The sequence below is a fragment of the Piliocolobus tephrosceles genome, chromosome 2 (genome assembly GCF_002776525.5).
Source record: "Piliocolobus tephrosceles isolate RC106 chromosome 2, ASM277652v3, whole genome shotgun sequence".
NCBI lineage: Eukaryota > Metazoa > Chordata > Mammalia > Primates > Cercopithecidae > Piliocolobus > Piliocolobus tephrosceles.
In genome coordinates, this window is record NC_045435.1 from 168,773,347 (window position 1) to 168,797,628 (window position 24,282).

The 24,282-nt window shown below is 36.3% G+C and overlaps 1 protein-coding gene across 5 annotated transcripts in view; it reads right to left on the reverse strand.

The window, feature by feature from the left end:
- The window catches only part of PLSCR4 (phospholipid scramblase 4), a 60,536-nt gene extending 36,605 nt beyond the window's left edge, over positions 1-23,931 (reverse strand). For 2 of the 5 annotated variants that reach the window (XM_023215428.1, XM_023215425.1), the window contains exon 1: positions 23,713-23,931. The gene's annotated coding sequence lies outside the window, so the exon portion shown is untranslated. Of the gene's footprint in view, positions 1-23,305; positions 23,558-23,712 lie in introns of those variants that run through there. The other 3 variants (XM_023215426.2, XM_023215429.2, XM_023215427.2) reach the window with 3 other exon arrangements.
- Between the last annotated feature and the right edge of the window lie 351 nt (positions 23,932-24,282).

The following is a 24,282-nucleotide window of genomic DNA, read 5'->3' on the forward strand; positions in this document are numbered from 1 at the left end:
GAGTGCAGGTTTGTTACATGGCTAAATTACGTGTCAATGGGATTTGGTGTACAAATGACTTCATCACCCACATAATGAGCACAGTAACTGACAAGTAGTTTTTCAACTCTTACCCTCCTCCCACCCTCAAGAAGGCATTGGTGTCAATTGTCCTCCTCATTGTATCCATGTGTACTCAATGTTTAGCTCCTACTATAAGTGAGAAGATACAGTATTTGCTTTTCGGTTCTTGTGTTAATTCCCTTAGGATGATGGCCTCCAGCTGCATCCATGTTGCTACACAGGATATGATTCCCTTCTTTTTTAAGGCTGCACAGTATTCCATGGAGTATATGTACCATATATTCTTTATCCAGTATATCACTGATGGGCAACTAAGTTGATTTCATGTTGTTGCCATTGTGCTGCAATGAATATAGAAGTGGATGTATCTTTTTGGTAGAACAATTTATATTCCTTTTGGTATGTACCCAGTAATGGGACTGCAGGGTCAAGTGCTAGTTCTGTTTTCAGTTCTATTATAATCTCCAAACTGCTTTCCATAGTGGATGAACTAACTGACATTCCCACCAGCAGTGTATAAGCATTCCTTTTTCTCTGTAACTTCACCAACATCTATTATTTTCTGACATTTTAATAATAGCCATTCTCACTGGTATGAGATAGTATAGCATTGTGGTTTTGATTTGCATTTCTCTGATGATTACTGATGTTGACCCTGTTTTCTTATGCTTGTTGACCACGTTTATGTCTTCTTTTTAAAAATGTCTATTTGTGACCTTTGCCGATTTTTTAATGGGGTTGTTTTTTATTTGTTGATTTGTTTAAATTGCTTACAGATTCTGAATAACTGACCTTTGTCAGATGCTTAGTATTTGAATATTTTCTCCTATTCTGTAGGTTGTCTATTTACTCTGTTGATAGGAAATACTATTCTTTTACTCTGCAAAAGCTATTTAGTTTAATTAGGTCCTACTTGTCTATTTTTGTTTTAGTTGTAATTGCTTTTGGAGACTTCATCACAACATATTTGCCAAGGCCTATGTCCAGAATGGTATGTCCTAGATTTTCTTCTAGGGCTTTCATAGTTTTAGGTCTTACATTTAAGTCTTTAATCCATCTCAAGTTGATTTTTGTATATAATGAAAGGAAGGTGTCCAGTTACAATCTTCTGCATATGGCTAGCCAGTTATCCCTGCACCTTTTATTGAGCAGGAAGTCTTTCCCTATTGCTTGGTATTGTTGACCTTGTTGAAAATCAGATGGTTGTAAGTGTATAGCTTGGTTTCTGTTCTATTGTTCTATATGTCTGTTTTTTGTATTAGTACCATGTTGTTTTGGTTTCTGTGGCTTTATAATATAGTTTGAAGTCAGATAGTGTGACGCCTCTGGTTTTCTTCTTTTTGTTTAGGATCACTTTGACTATTTGGGCTCCTTTTGTTCCATATGAATTTCAGAATCATTTCTTTCTAATTCTGTGAAAAATGGCATTGATAGTTTGATAGGAATACCATTTAATCTGTACATTGCTTTGGGCAGTAGAGCCATTTTAATGGTATTGATTCTTCCTATCCATGGGCATGGAATGTTTCTCCATGTTTTTATGTTATCTCTGATTTCTTTCAGCAGTGTTTTTTAATTCTCATTGTAGAAATCTTTCACCTCCCTGGTTAGCTGTATCCTAGATATTTTGTTCTTTTTGTAGCTATTGTGTATGGTATTGCATTCTTGATTTGGTTCCTGGTTTGGCCACTACTGGTATATAGAAATGATACTGATTGTTGTACACTGAAACTTTACTGAAGTTGTTTGTCAGTTCTAGAAGCCTTTGGGCAGAGACTATGGAATTTTCTGGGTACAGAATCAGATCATCTGTGAAGATAGTTTGACTTCCTCTCTTCCAATTTGGAATACATAGTCATGTCTGCATATGGTAGGTACCCAATAAATAATGCCTAATGAGGTTTTTTTTTTTTTTTTTTTTTTTTACTGTGTACAAACTTATGCTACATCTTTTAAGAAAATCTACATTACAAGCTTGAATTATGCTTCCACATCTCTGGACATGCTTTCATTTCCCCGTATTTGACTGCCTATAAATTCTGGATGATGATGTACCACAAGATTGATGAAGTTTACATACATCAATTTCTTTGACAAAAACAAGGCTTTATATTTTTAAGTTTCATTTATTTAAAAGCTTTTTTATCATTAGTTAATTTACATGGGAGACAGTTCCTTTGAATTTACAAATTTTGTCACTTTTGCATTTATCTATATTATTTCATTGTGCTGCTGCTCATAATATAGATTACAAAATATAATTCTCATGGCCACATACTATCTTGGGAACCCTGCTATGTAGAAGTAACTGAATATGTTAAATTTTTTATAACAGTAAATCACAGCACTAGAAAAGGTAGGTAAAACAGTCATATTTCAAAATTTTTGAACAGATAACCATTGTTACATTTCAATTTAAAGCTAACTTGAATGGGGCCCAAGAGAAAATGGTGATTCTTAAAAATGAAAATTTCTAATATATTTAGAGAAGTTTTAAGGCATTTTTTAAAGGAGCAGCTGGCTATAAAGATGTTAAGGATTACCTACTGATTGTGACTCCAAATGACCTGCTATATTTTAAATTCTCAGTTTCTTTAAGTTTTAGATATGAATTACTAAACATCTATGATGTGCCAGGAACTTCATATATGTTGACAGAGGTGAATTATTATGGTTTCATTATACAGGCCAGGAAACAGAAGTTTACAGAGTTTAAGCAACCCATTCAAGGTTATAACTTTATAACCTGGAAACTACAGGTCAAAAAACCAGCATCACAGGCCAACTTAGTATTCTACAAAACAAACCCTACTGAAAGTTATCTTCTATATACTTGCTGCCTTCTCTTTCATACCCCCTCACCCTCATGGTGCTTTCAAACTATCAAGCACGTCTCACTACTATACCCTATAATAGGAAAGTAGGCTGTTCTGCTGTGTTCTTTTTCAAATTCTACTTGGTAAGGGTTTTGAAATATATTTATAATCTGAAGAGAAATTACCCATGAACTAAAAAACCCAAAAAACATAATAGGTCATATGTTCCAGTTATGGATAAGATGCAGTAAACAGATACTAACTTGTCTCTCCCACTAAATACAATTAATTAACCTAAACAGAACGAATGAACAGCTATTTGAAGACCCTGGAAATTAAAAAGTAGCAAGAACATGGGACAGAAGACCAGAAAAAGTACAATCAAACCAGAGTAAGCTTCACATTTTTCTCTGGTATCCCTGGCCCAATAGTGGTTCAAGGCATCCTGAAACATAGTAGTAGACACCAGATGCAGAGACAGCTCCAGGAGAAGCCCTCTACTTCTGGCTCGAGCAGGGAAATGAGCATCCCTAAAGTTCAAAAAGAGTTGGAAAATTCACGTTTTTTTTTTTTTTGTTTTTTTTTTTAATTTTTTTACTTTCTCCATTCTGTCATGTCCCAGATCCTGGAAGTCTCACTGTGGAGAAAGCAGTAATTTTATCAGAGAAGGTCCGCAGGTGTGGAAAACACTAAAGGAGAGAAATCCTCTTAACATAAGGAGCTGTGGCTCCAAAAGAATGGGGTGCACCCTGTCACATTTTTACTCTCTGCCCTTCCTGTGATGTGGCCTTGAATGCAAATGAATTTGAGGGACACACAGAGATGAAAAAGGTAAATAAAACCTCATTTTTTCTGGCTGAAAAACAAAATAGAAGAGACCCAGAAAACTGGTAAGTAGCAAGGAGATCATGAAGAAGATGCAGCTTGGGATTGTACCTATAAAGTTGTTTATGAACTCCTCAGCTAATCTAGGAGTAATGAATGCATGGATCTGATCCTAAACATCTGATCCTAACAAAGACTATAGAACTGAAATAAAGGAGACGACTGCTCAGGTCTCAGACTGGCCAAGGGTTGTGCACACACTAAAGAGATCTAAATATCATGGCAAAGACTTTCAATATTAAATTAACTGACATTGAAATCATAACTCACAAAAGACTGGCCAGAACTTTTGGCCTCAATCCAAGTGGATCAACTGCCTGCCAAAATAATTAGAAAATCAATTAGTTCCATGGCATTTCGGTAACACTCAGAATCTCATAAAATAATATGCAAAATGACTACAACACAATATAAAATTATAGTTCAAAAAGAACCAGAAAAACCTCCACTGATGTGGAAAAAGAAAATTGAAAGATGATGATATGGTTCAGCTCTGTGTCCCCACCCAAATCTCATGCTGAAATGTCATCCTCAATGCTGGAGGTTGGGCCTGGTGAGAGGTGACTGGGTCATGGGGGTGGTTTCTAATGGTTTAGCACCATCTCCCTAGTGCTGTTCTTGCGATAAGAGTTCTCATGGTATTTAGTTGTTTAAAAGTGTATGGCGTCTCTCCCATCTCTCTTTTCCACCTGCTCCAGCCATGTGAAGTTCTAGCTCTCCATTTGCCTTCTGCCAAGATTGTAAGTTTCCTGAGGCCTCCCCAAAAGCCAAGCAGACTGCCAGCACCACGCTTTCTGTACAGCTTGTGGAACTGTGAACCAATTAAACTCTTTTCTTTGTAAATTACCCAATCTCAGGTATTGTTTTACAGCAGTGCAAGAATGGACTAATACAGAAAATTGGCACCAAGGAGTGGGGTATTGCTATAAAGATACCTGAAAATGTGTAAGCAACTTTGGAACTGGGTAACAGGCAGAGGCTGGAACAGCTTGGAGGGCACAGAAGAAAACAGGAAGATGAGAGAAACATTGAAACTTCCTAGACTTGTTAAATTGTTGTGACCAAATTGTTGATAGTAATATGAACAATGAAGTCCAGGCTGATGCAGTCTCAGAGGGAAATGACAGACTTGGTATTAGTAACTAGAGCAAAGGTACTTCTGTTCCTTAACAAAGCAATTGGTTACATTGTGCCCTGCCCTAGAGATCTGTGAGACTTTGAACTTGGAAATGATGATTTCGGGTATCTGGCAGCAGAAATTTCTAAGCAGCAAAACACCAAGATGTGTCCTGCTTCTAATAACCTGTGCTCATACGCGTGAGCAAAGAAATGACCTAAAACTGGAACTTATATTTAAAAGGGAAGCAGAGTACAAAAGTTTGGAAAATTTGCAGCCCAGCCATGCAGTAGAAAAGAAAAACTCATTTTCAGTGGAGGAATTCAAGCAATCTTGAGAAATTTATATAACTGGAAAGAAAGAAATTGCTCCTAGCCAAGACAATGGGAAAAAATGCCTTGAATGTATTTCAGAGACCTTTGAGGCAGCCCCTCCCATCATAGGACTGGAGGCTTAGGAGCGAAGAATGGTTTCCTGGGCCAGATGCAGGGCCCTGCCATGTTGCACAACCTCAGGAAACTACTCCCTGCGTCCCAGCTGCTCCACTTCTATCCATGGCTAACAGGGCACTGGATGCAGCTCAGGCTGCTGCTTCAGAAGGTGGAAACCATTAAGCAATGGTGGTTTCCATGTGGTGTTAAGCCTGCAGGTACACAGAGTGTAAGAGCTGAGGCTTGGGAACCTCTGCCTAGATTTCAGAGGATGTATGGAAAAACCTGGAGGTACAGGCAGAAGCCTGCTAAAGGGGGAGAGCCTCATGGAGAACCTCTCCTACAGCACTGTGGAGGGCAAATGTGGGTTGGAGTCCCCACACAGAGTCCCCATTGTGGCACTGCCTAGTGTAGCTATGAGAATAGGGCCACCATCCTTCAGGCTCCAGAATGGTAGAGCCACCTGCAGCTTGCAGCCTTCACCTGGAAGAGCCATAGGCACTCAATATCAGCCCATGAGAGCAGCCATGGCCACAAAGGTGGAACTGCCCAATACTTTGAGAGCCTATCACTTGCATCAGTATGCCCTGGATGTGAGACATGAAGTCAAAAGAGATTACGTTGGAGATTTAACATTTAATAACTACTGGGCTGGGTTTTGGACTTGGACTTACATGGGGCCTGCAGCCTTTCTTTTGGCTGACTTCTCCTTTTGGAACAGGAGTATTTACCCAATTGCTGTACCCTCATTGCTCTCATTGTATTTTGGGAATAACTCTTTTTTATTTAAAAAGAAAAAACAAACAAACAGGCTCATAGGCAGAAGAGACTAGCCTTCTCTCAGATGAGACTTTGGACGTGGACTTTTGAGTTAATGCTGGAATAAGTTAAGACTTTGGGGACTACTGGGAAGGCACAATTTTATTTTGAAATGTAAGAAGGACATGACTGGGCGGGCGGGCGGGGGGGTGGGGGGGCGGGTAGCCAAGAACAGAATAATATAGTTGGGATCTGTGTCCCTGCCCAAATGTCATGTTGAAATGTAATCTCCAATGCTGGAGGTGGGGCCTCGTTGTAGGTTATTGGGTCATGGGGGCAATTTCTAATGGTTTAGCACCACCATACCCCCAGTGCTGTTCTTATGATAACAGTTCTCATGAGATCTGGTTGTTTAAATGTTTGTGGCACCTCTCCACTCTCTCTTTTCCTCCTGCTCTGGCCATGCGAAGTGATAGATCCCTGTTTGCCTTTTCCCTGATTGTAAGTTTTCTGAGGTCTCCTTAAAAGCCAGCAAATGGCCAGCATCATGCTCCTATACAGCCAGTAGAACCATCAGCCAATTAAACCTCTTTTCCCAGTCTCAGGTATTTCTTTATAGCAGTGCAAGAACAGACTAATGGAGATGTCAATGCCAAGATAACAAAGATGTTGGAATTATCTGACAACTTAAAGCATCTGTTTTTAAGATGCTCTAAGAAAAACTGGGTTGGCAGTAAAGAGGAAAGATTGAAAGTCTCAGCAAAGAAATAAAAGCAATAAAGGAGCAAATGGAAATTTTAGAACTAAAAAGTAGAGTAACAAAAATTTAAAATTCACTGGATGGATTCAAGAAAAAATGCAGACTACAAGCACAGTTACTGAGCTTAATAACAGATCAACAGAATTATCTAGTCTGAAGAACAGAGAGGAAAATTATTAAATTAAAAAATGAACTAAACTTTATGGGTCAGTGGGATAATACCAAGGGTTAACATTACTGGTATCAGAGTATCAGAAGAATAGGAAAAAAAAAAAAAATAGTGCAGAAAAAAATATTTGAAGAATAATGGCTGAAAACTTTCTTGATTTTGCAAACGATATAAACAAAGAAATATGTAAAGCTCAGTGAATCCCTGACAAGATAAACTAAAACTATCCACTCCAAGACTTATCATAATGAAATAGCTACGAACTAAAAAGATAAAGTTAAAATCCTGAAAACAGGCAGAGAAAACTAATACATTAACTAGATAAGGTTTAATAATTAGACTGACCATCGGTTTCTCATCAGAAAATCCAGAAGGGCAGAACAAATAAAATAATATTTTTCTATTTTTAAAGTGCTCAGGGAAAACAACTGTTAATCCAGAACTCTATATGAAGGAAAAACGTCCTTCACAATGAGTATAAAATAAAGACACGCCGGGTGCGGTGGCTCAAGCCTGTAATCCCAGCACTTTGGGAGGCCGAGATGGGCGGATCACGAGGTCAGGAGATCGAGACCATCCTGGCTAACATGGTGAAACCCCATCTCTACTAAAAATACAAAAAAAAAAAAAAAAAAAGCTAGCCGGGCGAGGTGGCGGGTGCCTGTAGTCCCAGCTACTCGGGAGGCTGAGGCAGGAGAATGGTGTAAACCCGGGAGGCGGAGGTTGCAGTGAGCTGAGATCTGGCCACTGCACTCCAGCCCAGGCGACAGAGCGAGACTCTGTCTCAAAAAAAAAAAATAAATAAATAAAATAAAATAAAGACACACTGCCAAAAAGTAAAACTAAGAGAATTTGTTGCCACCAGACCTGCTAAAAAGGAATTCATAATCAAGGTTTTATATATAAGGAAAATAAAATAGCAAAAGAAAACTTGGAACATCAGGAATTAAAAAAAACAATCAATAAATAAAACATACTATTTTCTGTTAAATTACTTTATTTTTATTTATTTGGAGATGGGTTCTTGCTATCTTGCCTGGGTTTGGAGTACAGTGCTATTATCACAGCTCACTGCAATCTTAAACTCTCGGGTTCAAGTGGACCTCCCACATCAGCCCCCATGGTAGTTGTGACTATAGGCAAATGCCACTGTGCCCAGCTAATTTTTAATTTTTTTTGTAGAGACAAGGGTCTTGTTTTATTGCTCAGTCTGATCACAAATTCTGGACTACAAGGGACCCTCTGCCTTGGCCTCCCAAAGATCTGGGATTACAGGCATGAGCCGCCATGCTTGGTCTTAAATTCTTCAAAATAGTTTTGATGAAGAAAGCAAAAATTATAACATTGTTCAAGGAGGTTTACAATGTCTGTAGGTGTAATACATAAGACAATAACATAAATTGATGAGTATAAGGGGACCTACATTCTATTTGAAGTGGTAAAATATTAATTATAAGAATGCTGTTAAAAGTTAATTGTACATATATATATATATATACACACACATATGTATACATATGGAGAGAGAGAGAGAGACGTGCCCAGAGTCATCAATAAAATCACTGTTCACAAAGATACCATCTAAGACACAATAAACAAATAAATGCTACAAAAAATTCAAACAGCATTAAAGAGCCCTTATAATGGATGAGATAAAGAAGAACCAAAAGGAGAACAAGCATGCAAAAATTCAAACCTGTCAATATTTACATGTAAAATCATGTACTAAGCATATAAACAAAGACTGAGGTTATCAGAATACTTGAATGCATATTTTTTAATGACCCTGATATTGTTTGGCTGTGTCCCCACCCAAATCTCATCTTGAATTCCTAGGTGTTGTGGGAGGGACCCAGTGGGAGGTAACTAAAACATGGGGGCAGGTCTTTTCTGTGCTGCTTTTCTTATAGTGAGTAAGTCTTACGGGATTTGATGATTTCACAAGGGGAAGTTTCCCCACACAAGCTCTTTCTCTTGGCCTGCCGCCATCCACATAAGATGTGACTTGCTCCTCCTTGCCTTCACTATGATTGTGAGGTCTCCCCAGTCATGTGGAACTGTAAGTCCGTTAAACTTCTTTCTTTTGTAAATTGCCTGATCTCAGGTATGTCTTTACCAGCAGTGTGAAAATGGACTAATACAGACTCAATTACATGCTCTCTAAAAGAAACTAACTTCAAATGTAAAGATAAGGTAGAAAAAGATGAAACAGAAAAGGGTTAAAGAAGAAAGGATAAGAAAGATATACCATGTATACACTAATAAGAATAAAGTTAGAATGTAACACATATAGAAAACAAGTAACAAAACATCTGACATAATTCCTACCTTACCAGTAATTACCTTAAATGTAAATGGATTAAACAATCCAATCAAAAGGTAGAGATTGGCAGAATGGATTAAAAAAAGAAACTGAAAACATGATCCAACTATATGTTGTAAACAAGAGACACAATTTATAAAGACAAACAGGTCAAAAAAGGAAAGAGGTGTACTTCGTGTTAACCAAAGAAGAGCTGCAGTGGCTATACTAACCTTATACAAATAAACCTTTAAGACAAAAACTATTACTGAAGACTAAGAAGAATATTTCATAAAGAGAAGAAAAAATTAATCTCTCAGGAAAATATAACAATTATACATTTATCTGCACATCACAATACAGCCCTAAAATACACAATCAAAAAGTGAAAAAATTGATGGGAAATATACATACATTATGAACCAATTAAATCTATAATTATCTATGTAACACTGCAACCAACAATTGTAGAATACCTTATTTTCAAGTGCATATGAAACATTCTCCAAAATAGAACATTCATTAGGCTATAACATGAGCCTCAATACATTTTTAAAAATTGAAATCATATAAAATATTATCTGAATACAATGGAAAATTAAATTATAAATCAACAATAGAAAAAAGTTGAAGAAATTAAAAATATGTGGATATCAAACAACAGTGTCCTTAATCAGCAACGGGTTGGCCAAAAAATCACAATGAAAATTCACAATGAAAAGACAAAAGGCCACAAACTTATGGGGTACAGCCAAAGCAATGTTTTGAGGCAAATTTATAGTTGTAAATAGAAATAATTTTAAAGAATAAAGCTCTTAAATAAATAACCTAATCTTCCTCTGTAAAATATTTCTGAAAGAGCAAATTAAAACCAAGCAAGAAAAAGGAAAGAAATAAAGATTAGAGTAGGAATAAATAAAATAGAGAATAAAAAAGAAAATCAAAAAAGCTAAAAATTGTTGCTTTGAAAAGATCAAAACTAACAAACTTTTGGATACACTAATAAAGAAAAAGAAAGAGAAAAGATTCAAATTACCAAAATAATGAATGAAAAGATCCATATTAATACTAACCTCACATTGAAAAGAAAAAAGGATTATAGGGGAATAATAATTAGCAAACTACCATATGCCAATTAGATACAGTAGATGAAATGGATGAATTCCTAGAAGACAGATCCTACCAAAACTGACTCAAGAAGAAACAGGAAACCTGAATAGAACTGTAATAAGAGGCTAAATTAGTAATCAAAAAACTTTCCACAAAAAAAAACCCAGGTACAGATGATTTAGTTGTGCATTCTACCTAATACTTAATAAAGAATAAATACCAACCCTTTGCAAACTCTTCTAAAACTCACTTTATTTCAGTATGACCCTTATATCAAAATCAGGTAAAGACAATACAACAAAACTACACTAATAACCATGAAGAATACTGACACAAAAATTCTCAACAAAATACTTGAAAACTGAATCCACAATATACCACAATATACCATGACCAAGTGGGATTTATTATAGTAATAAAATGGTTTATCAAGCAAAAAACCTCAATCAATGAATATATCTGGGTAATAAAATAAGAGACAAGGCCGGGCGCGGTGGCTCAAGCCTGTAATCCCAGCACTTTGGGAGGCCGAGATGGGCGGATCACGAGGTCAGGAGATCGAGACCATCCTGGCTAACCCGGTGAAACCCCGTCTCTACTAAAAAATACAAAAACTAGCCGGGCGAGGTAGCGGGCGCCTATAGTCCCAGCTACTCCGGGAGGCTGAGGCAGGAGAATGGCGTGAACCCGGGAGGCGGAGCTTGCAGTGAGCTGAGATCCGGCCACTGCACTCCAGCCTGGGGGACAGAGCGAGACTCCGTCTCAAAAAAAAAAAAAAAAAAAAAAAAAAAAGAGAGACAAAACCCACATAATCCTAATAGATAACAGAAAAAAATTCAAAAGAATCCAGTAGTCTTTCTTGATAAAAACAATAAACACTCAACAATCTAGAAATATAGGAGAACTTTCTTAATCTGATAAGACACTTGTGAAGCACTCCACAGCTAATGTCATACTCAACAGAGAAAGGCTAAATGCTTTCCCTTAAGATCAAAACAAGACAAGAGTATGTACTGTTACTATTTCTTTTCAACATTGTACTGGAGGTTCTAGCCAGAGTGATTAGGTTAGAAAAAAAGAAATAAAGCCATCTAAATTAGAAATAAAGAAATGTGACGTACATTTTTAAGTCATATCAAGGTTTCTAAGGAATTCATTAAAAACTAAGAATAAACAAGTTAATCAATGCAGCGGGATACAAGACCATTATACAAAGATCAATTGTATTTTTATACCCTGGCAATGAACAATGCAGGAAATCAATTACACTTATAATAGTATCAAAAAGAATAAAACAACTACAAATAAATTTAATTAAAAAGTACAAGACTTGTGTACTTAAAACCATGAAATGTTGAAAGAATTAAAGAAGATCTAAATAATAAGAAAGATATCCCAAGTTCATCTTAATATTGTTAAGATAGCAATACTCCCCAAATTTACCTACAGATGAAACAAAATTACTATCAAAATACAAGTTGCCTTTTTCCAGAAACTAATAAGCTAAACACAGAGTTCATATAGAAATAAAAGGGACCCATAAAGGCCAAAACAATCTTGGAAGCAAATGAAAAATGGAAAACTCAGACTTCCTGATTTCAAAACTTACTACAAATCTACAGCAATCACAACAGTATGGTATTGGTCCAAAGAATAGACATATAGGCCAATGGAACACAAATGAGAATCCAGAAATAAATCTTTGCATTTATGGGTAATTAATTTTTGACAAGGATACCAAGACAGCAAGGAACAGTCTTTTCAACAAATAGTGCTGAAACAACTGTACATCCACATACAAAAAAAAAAAAACAAAAACAATCCAAGAACTAAAACAAAACAAACTTGGACCCCTATAATACCCAATACAAATAATTAATCAAAGTATATTATAAACTTAAATGTAGGCCAGACGTGGTAGATCACACCCGTAATCCCAGCACTTTGGGAGGCCGAGGCAGGCAGATCACCTGAAGTTGGGAGTTCAAGACCAGCCTGACCAACATGGAGAAACTCCATTTCTACTAAAAATACAAAAATTGCTGGGCGTGGTGGTACATGCCTGAAATGCCAGCTACTTGGGAGGCAGAGGCAGGAGAATCGCATGAACCCAGGAGGCAGAGGTTGCTGTGAGCCAAGATTGCACCATTGCAATTCAGCCTGGACAACAAGAGTGTAACTCTATCTCAAACAAAAAAAAAAAAAAAAAAAAAGGGAAAAAGAAAACTTAAATGCAAAAGATAAAGCTAATAAATGTTAGAAGAAAACACAGGAATAAATCTTCATGACATTGGGTTAGGCAATGGTTTCACTGATACGACACCAACAGTAAAAGCAACAAAAATAAATAAATAAATAAATTGGACTCATAACAATTTAAAAGGTTTGTAGTTCAAAGGACACCAGCAAGAAAATGAAAACACAACCCACAGAATGAGATAAAATATTTTCAAACCATTTATCTAAGAGACTTTTGTCTAGAATAAAGAATACTCCAACTCAAAAATAAAGACAAATCAATTGAAAAATGGCCAAGGAATTTGCATATTTCTTCAAAGAAGATATATTAAAGCCAATAAGGACATAAAAATATTCTCAATATCACTAGTCATTAAAAAAAATGTGGATCAAAACTAATTAAGGCATTAAGGCTGGGCACAATGGCTCATGCCTGTAATCTCAACACTTTGGGAGGAAAAGGTAGGAGGATTCCTTAAGGTCAGGAGTTAGAAACCCTGGGTAACATCATGAGACCCTGTCTCTACAAAAAATTAAACATTAGCTGGGCATGGTGGCATGCACCTGTAGTCCCAACCACAGGAGAGGCTGAGGTGGGAGGATCTCTTGAGACCAGGAGTTCAAGGCTGCATTGAGCTATGACTGTGTCACTGCACACTAGCCTGGGTGACAGATCAAGATCCTCTCTCTTAAAAAATAACAACAAAACTACAATTAGATACTTTTCACACCTAGTAGGATGGCTATAATGAAAAATGTAACAACAAGTTTTAGGAAATATATGTAGATATTGAAACCTTCACATGTTTCTGAGGAATGCAAAATGTTACAGCTGCTTTGAAAATCAGTCTGGAACTTCCTCAAAAGGTTAAACACGGAGCTTCATTATGGTTAATACAGTTAACCATATCCTCTAGTAATTTCATTTCTAGGTATATACCTAAGAGAAATGAAAAGAAATGCCTTCACAAACACATGTTCATAACAGCATTACACATAATAGCTAACAAGTAGAAACAACTCAAATATCCATCAACTGGTGAACTGATCAATTTTTAAATATCCCTACAATGAAATATGGCTCAGCCGTACAAAGTAATTTAGCATTGATACATGCTACATCCTGGATGAACCTTGAAAACATGACACTACTAGAAAGAAGTCAGTCACCAAAAAAACCATATAGTGCCTGATTCTACTTATGTGAACTATCCAGAATAGGCAAGTTCATAAAGGTAGAAAGTAGATTTCTGGTTTCAAGAAGATGGGAAATGACTGCTATTGAGCATGGGTTTCTTTTTGGAATTATGAAACTATGCTAACATTAGACTGTGGTGATAGCTTCACAAATCTGAATACACTAAAAATCAATGAACGGTATACTTTGAATGGGTGAATTTTATGGTATGTGAATTATATCTCAACAAAGTCATTACAGAGAAAAAGAAAGCTGGAGTGGTTATATTAATATCTCACAAGTAGATTTCAGAGCAAAGAAAATTACCAGAGATAAGAAGGGCTATCACTTAAAAGTAAGAGACAATTTCTTAACAAGAAACAGCAGTCCTAAGTGTGACTGATCCTAACAATGGAGCTTCAAAATACATGAAGCTAAAACTGGCAAAATTTAAACAAATAAAGGCAAATCCACAGTTATAGTTGAGGACTTTTACACTCCATTCTTAGAAATCTATAAGAACAAGCAGAGGGAAAATTTGCAATGATACTGGCACAACTAGGCAGCATCATCAACCAACACTGACATTTCTAGGACACCCCACCCAACAGCATTCGAATAAGCATTCTTTTCAACATACAGAACATTCACTCAGACAGACCACATTCTGGCTCATAAAACAAATCTTACAATATTACAAAATTTAAAATCATACAGCTTGTTCTCTGACCATAACGTAATGAGCTAGGAATTACTAACTGAAAGATAACACGAAATTCTCTAACCTCATAAAAATAAAACAACACATTTCTACGTAATCTAAATCATAACTTGATAAATTAAATTGGGCCTAAAGCTGCCTCTGCAAGTAGCAGACTGCAACCTGATTTGAGGGCGTATTCTTGTAACAAGTAGCTGAGTCTCAGCCAATGACGGTAGCAGCGCTTCAGCCAGTCACGGGCTGTCAACTGATCAGACCATGTCCATTGAAGGCAAATGCCTCATCACACCATGACCAAATAAAGCAAATACTACGCTGGATCCAATCAACTGATTTATATATGTCACTTCTTTACTCTGTTTATGAATACTGCCTGCCCATGTTGCTGGGTGGAGCTCTCTGAAACTCTTCTGGTTATCAGTGCTGCCTGATTCATGAATCGTTTTTTGCTCAGATAAACTCTGCTGAATTTGTCTAAAGTTTTTAAGAGTTTCACATGAGAAGTCAGATCTTGAAGCAAACTTCCAGTGATCCCAGGAGCACCGAGTGACCAAGGTAAGGTACCCACCATGCCCAATGTGCTCACTGATCTTTCTCAGCAACTGGGGTCATGGGTGAGATTTTTTTAAATCTGAGCTTCATGAACTTCTGATTTGAGCTGAGTCTGAGTATTTTTGATCTACACTGGTTTCAAAGTCATGACAAAAACAGGACTGGGCCCAGTAGGGAGGCCTCAGGTATTTGACTGGGTCAGACATAAAATAAACTCAGTTCAATAGGTAGGAAAGGTTAATAAAAGACATGGAATCATGGGTTTATCTGGTCAAAGGTTGCTAGAACTTCACCAACTGCAATTGTAGGCAACTTCATGTATAAAAACTAGAGACCCAGAACCTGTGTTTTTCGAGACGAATGGGAGAACCTTACCAAAAGTAACTTAGAATGGCTACAGTGGGAAAATTCCTTACAAAGGCAAACAGGTTTATGTCTTTACAGTTGTAATGGCTACAGGGCCCAAGAGTACATATTTTCATACATATTTTAAATCCAAACTAATGGATCCCAAAATAAAGAACCCTATGCCTCAAGATGTCTGCCTTTATGGTAAACAGTCATGCAACTGGAAAAGACATTGTCCACTTTTATACCAGCCATCTAATGGATCCACTCCCTTTTGTCTGAACTGTTTCTCCACTAGAGGAAGCCCTCAAAGACTTTAATCCCAAAACAATAACCCATCAGTCTCTCAGAAAGGAAAAGCAAATTCTGTGATGGGGGTTTCAAACCTGAAAAGTTCCTAATTGACAATTGGACCATTTTCTGAAAAAAAAAAAAAATTGTATGAATTCTTCAAATTCAAAAAAATGTGTAAGAATTTGTTCTCTCTGTTATTTGTATTTCATCCTGCTTCTTCCATGGGAATCTTTCAGTTGACTGAAACCCCTCTTCTCAAGCTCCTGCTAACTATATGCTCTGCCAACTGTATACATCTCTTTCTTGTCATCATGATCCTGACTATGCTCCAAAACTGTTGAAGAACAAAAAAAAAAAAAAAAAAAAAAAAAGAAAGCAAAACAAAAACTGTTATGTCTGTCATTTATTCTTGAAAACAAAGAAATGAATAGAAAGATAAACCAATCTCTATCTTATATAAGACAAGATTAAAATATTCATGCAGAATTCTGGCACATAAAATGCTATATAGACTAAGCATCCCTAATCCAAAAGTCCAAAATCTGAAATGCTCAAAAATCCAAAACTTTGAGCACCAACATGACGTCACAAGTGAAAGATGATGAGGACACTGTTAACACTGCAAAGTGCCCATAGATGACATGGTGAAAATATGTGATGGGTTTATTGAAGGACTAGAAGAGCATTCATTCATCACAGAATAAGAAATTGTGTCAGTTTGTAAAATCAACAGAGACTTCTAAGACAAAACCATTGTTAATGAGACAGACGACTCCAGAGGAAACATTTTGAAAAGCCATCCATCAGAATGCTTTCTCATTTGTAGAGAAAACACTTGCTGGTCACTTGGCTACTTCTGATATTTCTTCTCACTTAAAATAATAAAATACAGTGAACAATAACCTTGTAATCAAAATACAGCATTGTCGGTAAAGAATGAAAGCCTGCAATTGCTTATTGGCGACTTTCTGATACAGGCATTCTGGAGATACTACTGTGCTGCTAGTTACCCCAAACACATTGTCTTTTCACTGTATTAATGATACATCCTATTTTTTACTATTAAGCACTTATTTGTGAGTAATATAAGAAAATGATTACTTATCAGTAGCATAATGAATTTAGAGTCAGGAATGATGGTGATGTCACATAACCACAGATTGTCCACACAGGTGATTGAGATACTGATACCTTTGCTTTCCAATGGTTCAATGTACATAAACATTTCATACCCAACATTATCAAAAATATTGTATAAAATTATCTTCAGGCTATGCGTTTAAAACATAATGGGACATAAATTTCATGTTTACTTGAATCCCATCCTCAAGATAGCTCATTATGTACATGCATGCCTTGTTTTATTGTGCTTTGCTATACTGTGATTCACAGATATTCCATTTTTTTAAACAAATTGAGGGTTTTTTGGCATCCTTGTATCGAGGAGTCTATCAGTACCATTTTGTAGAACAGCATGTTATCAGTTTGTCTCTTTGTCACATTTTGGTAATTCTCACAATATTTCAGACTCTTTCATTACAATTAATCTGTTATGGTGATCTATGATCAGTGTTATTTGATGTTACTATTGTAATTGTTTTGGGACCCCATGAACCATGCCTATATAAGATGGTGAACTTAATAAATGTTGTCGTGACTGCTCCACAGAGCAACTATTCTCCCATCTCTCTCCCTATACTAGGACCTCCCTATTCCCTGAGACACAACAATATTGAAATTAGGCCAGTTAAGAAGCCTACAAATGCCTCTAAGTACTCAAGTGAAAAGAAGGTTCGTGCATCTCTCACTTTAAGTCAAAAAGCTGGAAAAGATTAAGCTTAATGAGGAAGGCATGTTGAAAGCAAAGACAGGCCAAAAGCTAGGCCTAGATTCCTCTGATGAATCTAGGCAATGTAAATTGAAAACTTCCTAAGAAAGATCCACCATTTTAGATACCATTAAGAACTTTTGTTATTCATGGGAGGAAGTCAAAATATAAATATTAACAGGAGCTTGGAAGAAGTTGATTCCAACCCTCCTGGATGATTTTGCATGATTCAAGTCTTCACTGGATGAAGTACCTGCAGATGTGAGAGAAATAGCAAGAGAACTAAGAATTAGAAGTGAAGCATGAAGATGTTACTGAATTGTTGCAGTCTCATGATGAAGTTCTAAAAGATCATTGCTTCTGTGGATAAGGAAGAAAATGGAAGCCATTTCTCAGGTGATTTTAATATGTCCCCTCCCCTCCTGGCCCCAACACACACACCTCCAGTTATAGATCTATGAAATTTTACCCCATTCAGATAAAAACCTATCTGCTGTAGGAATCATAATACACTCAATCAAATGTTCAATTTACCAACATAAGACATATCTATTTTTTTCTCAAATCTCATTTGTAAACCCAAGTAAATTTCCTCTATACCAAATTCAAAATAAATTCAAAATATGCCATATAATAATTTTAAGTGATGCATTCTCATTTTCACAGAAGGAATGCACAATGAAAATAGTAGTAATTGTAAACTACATAAATATCAAGCACAATTGTTAAGTAAACACATTATAGTAAAACATTATGATAAAATCATGTTCCTTTAAAAATATAGTAACAAATAGTTTTGTAAAAATCATTAAATATTTACATTCAAATGTTACACATATAATCTGGATAATTATAATGATAGCAATGTTTTTAAAAGTATGGAAAATCTGGAGAAAATATGCTAAGATATAAACATTTCCTCTTTAAATTTTCTACAATAAATATATAATAGATTATATAAACTGAGTTTTTAAAATAATTGTAAAAACCTGACAATGTACTCTCTTGTAGTGAATCTGTAACTAAAAAGACATGCATGTTCATCAAAAATAAAATTTTATGCACACCTTTCCAAGTATGATCCTCTTTATAGACTTTAAGCCAAATTTCTTGGCTCCTATGGTGGACTGTGTTGATTACTTTTATGGGTTTCTTGGCTACAGGGAACTGGGTAGTTCAGTGGGCTCAATCAGTGGATTAAATCATCAGTGGATTAAAGTCCAATGACTGAAGGATTCAGTCATTTCTGTAGACATCTTGTAAACTTAATAAGTTGCTGTCACATGGGCTGGAATTAGAGAAACTAATTGCAGGCTTGCACAAAAGATAAACCTAGGTCCATGTTGATAAAATATGCTGCAGCAAGAATGTCCCACAAATACACAGTATCTTCATTATAATTACATGTTAACACATATGTATTTAATTGTATCTTTGCATAAAATCAATTCTAGAAGAAACTTAGGGAGTGATTAATTTTCAACAAATTAAAAGGGCAAAACCTAAGATTTTGTAGTGTTTTTATAACCTACATCAATATATTTATTATTTTATTAACATCATGACTCCTTCAAAAGAAAACATGTATGGTAGAATATTTCATTCTCTGTAGCAAATGTGAAGGATCTTGGAGGTTAGCTATTTGGCTTTAATATAAAATAAAAGATGAGATTAAATGAAAGCAAATTGATAGCCACAGTCCATACATAACCTTTATTAAACATATTAATTTGGTTCAAATTGTTTAAAGAGAATATCAGGTGTCTCCTTTATAGCTTTCAAGAGGGAAATGTTTTTGTTATTTAGAGTACAAAAATATCCGAACAATATTCTCATGATGTTTATACAAGACATTAAGAAAACATTACCATGCCAACTATGATTACCAATAACGCCTCATTGTGTCACTTTACAGCTAGTCTTTCAGTATTTAAAACTGTAGTAAAACAAGATGTCATGTTGCATACAGTTAAGTTATTTCGATAAGAAACTTTACATTTATGAAAACAGACTTTTAAAAAAATAGATGTTACGTGCAAACAAACACAAATATAATTCAAGGAGCCAGCAGTGCATAAATTTACACAATACATTTATACAAAAAAACCCCACCTACTCCAATTCCCATTTCCCATTTCAAAAGGCAACCACAGACATTAGATTTTTTTTGTCTTCCAAGAGATTTTCTAAGCATACATAAAGTAATATACATAGTTTTTATACAAATGGTAATCATCTATATACTTTTCTGTGTCTTTTTCTTTTCATTTATTAAAATGTCTTGATGTTAATTACATTTCAGTCCATATAACCTTATTCTTTTTAATGGCTGCAACATAATGCATTTAACTGGTTGCTTAATGACAAAAAACTTAAATTGTTTCCAAATTTAGGCTATTATCAAAAATGCTGAAAAAAATATTTTCTTACTGTGTATCTGTGCATTAAATTATTGAAAAGAGAATTGATGGATCAAAGTTTTGTACATTTTTAAAGATACTATCCAATTGCACTATAAAGAATTTGAATCAATTTAGACCCCAGACAAAAAGTTACATTCCTAACACAGCATTTTATCAACATTTTTGTAGTTGTCAATCTGATATATATATATATATATATATATAAAATTGGTTTTATTTTCCATATATCTTATAATGAGGAGGCTGAGCCACTTTTATTATTTATTTGAAAGCAATTTGCAACTCTATTTCTGTGAACTGCCTGTTTGTCATTTGTTCATTTCTGTTAGCTTTTTATTTCTGTCTTCTTTATATGAAAGGTATTAAAATTTTATATTAAAATTATCCTTTGAAAACTTACCGTTTGTCTTCACTGCATTTGTCATGCAATTTTATTTTTGAGACCAGGTCTCTTTCTGTTGCCCATGCTGCAGTGCAGTGGCATGATAATGGCTCACTGCAGCCTTGATCTCTCGGGCTCAATCAATTGTCCTGCCTCAGCCTCCTGAGCAGCTGGGACTACAGGTGAGTGCCACCATGCCTGGCTAATTTTTAAATTTTTTTAGAGGTGGGGTTTCGCCATGTTTCCCAGGCTACTCTCAAACTCCTGGGCTAAAGCAATCTGCCCACTCCTGCCTCTCAAAGTACTGTGATGATGGGCACGAGCCACCGCCACCCAGCCTTATCATGCAATTAAAAACAAATTTTTTTGCAGTCCAATTTTAGATGTTTTCCTTCTTAAGGACTAGCATATCTATCTCTTTCATACTGAAGGACGAGCACTATAAAAATGAATTTTAGTACAATGCTGGTGAACATATGGGTATGAACATTCCTGTATTTTTTTGTTTATGAAAGTTAACTGGTTGTGAAATCTCTCAGGCAAAATTCTTCACTGCTGTGCTTGCAATAAACATCATAAACATCAATATTAGGGAAGGAGAAAAAGGAAGGGGACTTTAAAGGAAGCACCTGAAAGAGGACACTTATAAAAGAAAAAAAACGAGACAATATGAAAGGTTTTGTGAAATATATTTCTTCTGTAGTAAATGACAATTAATATATTCAAGAAGGCAATAGTCTGTATAAATTACCAATCACTATCAATTTTTTCTTATACACATGCATACATTATAGAAGTGTGTAATACAACATCCCTACTCATAATATAATTCAGCCTATATTCCAAATTATTTACAAAAATATTTACTACACACACACACACACACACAGTGTTTCAACTTGTTCTTTGTTTCATTTTGTGTTTTAACTTTAACTTATGTTTTGGACATATTCCAAGTTAGAACATTTAGAGCTATAATGTTTTAAACTTTGAAGATACCATACATTATGTAACCAATTCCCAATAAATGGCTACAGAGTTGTATCCACGTTTTCTACATTGTAAAAAATCCTACTTTAAACATCTTTGACAGATATTTTTATTTGTACACCTGGGAGCATGTTTTGATGGAAAAATTCCAGTAAGTAAATGAACATTTGAAAATTTGAACAGCTTTATAATCCTAAAAACAGTTTCACCAATTCACATTTCCATTAAAAGTTTGTAAAATTATATTTTCCTCATTGCATTTTCAACACCTAAAGTTATCAGACTTTCAAAATTTGTAAAATTAATGCAAAAATTGATGTCTTACTTTATATATGTTTTGGATAATTAGTGTGGCTAACAGTATTCACTCTGCTTATTATTTGCTTATTATTTCTTTTGCTTTGAGTTGACTCATTTTATCCTTAACTGGGTCATTGATTTTGAAGGTCATTAATAAATTTTCTAGGTATATTAGCCAAATTATCTTTTTTTTCTATTAACAATGTCCCCAGTTTGTATCTTTTTTGGGGAATGGAGATGTTAATAAAAATCATGTCCCTAAATGGGTCTAGGTTTTTGTATTATGCTTAGAAATGCTTTTCCCGCATCCAATGTGCACAAATACCTATTTGGGCTTTCTTTTTTCCTTTTTAGATTGCATATATTTAGATTTAAACTAGTAAGCCATCTAGACTACATTTGTCTGTTAATAGTGAGGAAAAGTTCCAGTTTTATTATTAGGTTTCCCAAATAAATTCCTGTTTGTCCAAGCACATTCAATTAAATGTTATTTCTTCTTCCCTCCCACCGATTTAAAATGTAAGCTTATCAAATCCCAGCTTTCCTTTTATTCGTCCATGTCTCTTCAGTTTCATTTACACATCTGGTAGTAGGTCTATTGTAGTGACTTTTAATCACCACAGTTTTATAACACCCCTTATTATATGAAAAAGTCTCCACTATATATATGTGAATATGTATCATATTAAATGTTAAAATTATATATAATATATACAATAATTATATATTTTGTATATTATTATTTGTAATATACATAACATTAATATATGTTTGTTCTTTCACATGAGCTAAACAGTACAGTTAAAAACAGTAACAAAAATATTCAGTTAGGATTCTACTTATACGTTGTTTTAGAGAAATGATATCTGTACCCAGAAAAATGTTATGTACTTTATTGGATTCTCATGCATACCTTTTTATATCTTCTTAAAAATAATTTCTCAATTCTGTGTTATTTCATGCCAAACTGAATTTTACTTTGTTTTACTGTATTATCTAGTTTATGTATAAACATCAATTGATTTCTAGAAATTAAGTATGATGCAATTGGAAACTTTGATAAATTCACTTATGCTTCCCATCAAATTTAAGTGTTTCCTATGGACATTAAGGTATCCACTCACATCGTGCATAAAGTGATTATAGGTCCCCTACCTGTTGTCACTCGCCTATAGAATTCACAACCATGTCACAGAGTGTAATGATTAGCATTCTTGTCTTTTTTACATTTAATGGAAATGCCGCTAGTATTTCACAGCTAACCATGAGGGCAGATAGACAGATGGAGGTTGTCTTGTATTACTATTACAGGAGAATGCAATTAAATTAGGAAATCTACTCCCTTTAAGTAGTATCAAGTTTGGTGCACTATATCTTCATGTACTTATTTTGGTGGCTCCATTTTAAATGCAATATAAAATTAAAAACTAAATTGCAGATCCTAAGGGAAGATAAACGAGGCCACAAAATAAAAGAAAATTCTAAGTCTTTAAATATGAACGTTTTATTTCTAAAAACAAATCAACCACAGCCCCAAATCGCCCTAGCTTGCCCGAATTGACAATATGAGAGACTGATTCTCTCCTGTCACCGCCTCCACTCGCGGAGCAGGTAGAGAAGTTACCACAAAGCGTTTTTACCTGCGAGTGGCCTGGCCTGAGTTCGTGAGAGCCAAGCCGTAGAAACGCCAGTTAGAGATCCAAGAGAAACCCAATCAAGCGAGACCTGTCACGCAGACCGAAACGAAAGGGCCGCCCCCGTGAAGTGCTGCCAGGACCCCCATCCCTGGGCAGGAAACCGCTCGCTCCCAAACCCGCTGCGTCTCCACCGCAGACGCACGCCCGACACCACGAAACGTCTGCAACCACCTGAGGATGCGACGCGAGCGCAGTGTCTGGGAACCGCCAGCGCAGGACGCCGCGCGACCCCCGCGCCTGCCCGCAGGCACCGCGTCCTCGGGCCTCCCCTTACCACAACCTCTGCCCCGCAGCCCGGGCGCCCGCGCCACCCAGTCCTGCTCTGCGCCCGCCTGTCCAGCCCCACTCACCGCCTGCCCCGCAGAATGCTGGGCACCGGCGACGCCAGACGCGGGGTCTAGTTGTATTGGCAGAGGAAAGGGAAAGGAGAGGAGGCAGGGAAGGGAGACGGAAGAGGATTTTTCAAGTTATAAACAAAGTAAACGCGCGGAGGGGAGGGCAAGGCGCGGGGTCCGGGGGCGGGTCCGGCTCGCCTGGACCCTCCTTCCCCGCGCGCGGCCGCCCCGTCTGGGACCCCGCCCGGCGCTGGGAGAGCCGCCAGCCCGCGGGGGCGTCTTCCTGGAGGGGGTGGGGCACCCTGAAGTACGCTGAAACCTAAAAGCCGAGGAGGAGGAAGAAATGAAGAAAACAAGTTGTCACTACTCTAATAAGAGGTGAAAGAAAAGATAAAAGCCAGCCCACGGTCACTTCCTATCAGAGGGGCGGGTTACAGGGCCTGGGAAAAGGAGCTTTGTTCATAGATTACTGAGCCTAGAAAGAAAATGAAGAAACCCCTCTTTCTCAAGAGCCTTTTTGATTTGCATTTGCGCCCATCCCCAGGTCCTGGGCTTGGTGATTTAGCCTTGGCAATGCCGTGCTGG